Raw genomic sequence first — 863 nt, forward strand, 5'->3', positions numbered from 1 at the left:
TTTCTATATTTTACACATTGCTGTAAAACATATCTCCAAATGAAAATTTGGTCAAGGCAGCTTCTACCTTTTCTAAATCGTGCTTATTCATATCTCAGCTTTTCATGAACCATTTTCTCCAGTCTTTTAAGAATAAGCATACTATATATTTTCATAACAACTGACGTAAGTGTTATGCCTCTGTAATTATTGTAATCAGGCAGGTCTCCTTTTGTAGCTATTTTCATCAACATTCCTAACTCCCATTCATCAGGTTTTGCCTCTTCATGCCACATTCTACAAAATAATCTTGTAAGTAATCTGGGAGTCACTTAATTTTCAGCCGGTATCATCTCGGCAGTTATTCCATCGTATCCAGGGGATTTCCATCTCTTTAGTTTTTTTAAGGATATTTTCGAGCTCAAACACACTGAAATCATTCATGTACACATCAAGGTCTTCATCAGCTTCAGGAATATCAATCAAAATATTCCCTTCATATGTCCTATTCATAACCTCACTAAAGTGTTCCATCCAACGTTGTCTTTCTTCATTGTCTGTTGCTATAATAGAGCGATCTCTCTTTTTGATGGGTATATATTTCTTCTTCTTTGCTCCAGTCTAGATTTTATTAATAATTCTATGAGCAATTCTTTCACCATAGCCACTTCCTGAATTCATAGCTTTGTAGGCCTCATCTGCTTTACTGTCTAAATACTCTCTCCAGTCATTCCTGGCTTTCTTTTGACCTCGCTGTCAATACTGGAATACTTAGTATGCTCTACCTTGTAATTTGCATTACTTCCTCGAAAACTTTCAACAATCAATTTCTGTCTCTGTCTCCTTTTTACAGTATCCCAAGACTCATTCGATATCCATGGCTC

This window comes from Palaemon carinicauda, chromosome 1 (assembly GCF_036898095.1).
Source record: "Palaemon carinicauda isolate YSFRI2023 chromosome 1, ASM3689809v2, whole genome shotgun sequence".
NCBI lineage: Eukaryota > Metazoa > Arthropoda > Malacostraca > Decapoda > Palaemonidae > Palaemon > Palaemon carinicauda.